We start from the raw sequence: 705 nt of genomic DNA, 5'->3' as shown, positions 1-705 counted from the left end.
ATATATATATATGGCTAAGATAGTTTTGCAAAAAGGTACAATGGAGAAGAATAATTTTTTTAAATCCTCTAAATAGAATACAGTTTTATAATTTTAAAGCTGTATGAATTTTTTTACATTTACTGATAAATTTAGCTATGTGTGTTACATCTGACCTAAATTTACATGACTTCTCTAAACACAAATGAATGTCTATCAGACAGAGAATAAAGTTCAGCCAAGCTCTTAAACTACATCAGTCCGTATGTTCCAGACACAAGATTTTATTACTCCCATGCAAACCAATCATATGATTATCTGAGAAATATGATTTTTTCCATATTTAAATTTCCTAAAGGAGATTCATTTTTTTTCTAAAAACTGGTTAACTTAAGCATATTTAAGTGTAGACTTGTCCAACTGAGCCTGACAGTCATAAGAAGAAAATGAATTTCTCTGATAACTCATGTTATGGAAGGAATCAGTAAGTGACACAGAGAGAGAGAGGCAGCAGAATGGAAGTCAGATTACAAATTTACTCATTGATGAGGGTCAGTCCAGGCATGGTTTATGTGCGATCAACCCTCATTGACGAGTAAATTTGTTATCTGACTTCCATTCTGCTGCCTCTCTGTCTGTCACTTACTGATTCCTTCCATAACATTTGGTGCGTTGGCCGGGAGGGAAAGGGCTGACACGGCCCATGTTGGGCCTCGACCCGAGTCC

Source organism: Fukomys damarensis, unplaced genomic scaffold (genome assembly GCF_012274545.1).
Source record: "Fukomys damarensis isolate Sample0158 unplaced genomic scaffold, DMR_v1.0_HiC HiC_scaffold_27, whole genome shotgun sequence".
NCBI classification, from domain to species: Eukaryota; Metazoa; Chordata; class Mammalia; order Rodentia; family Bathyergidae; genus Fukomys; species Fukomys damarensis.
Note: the sequence above shows the minus strand (reverse complement) of the source record.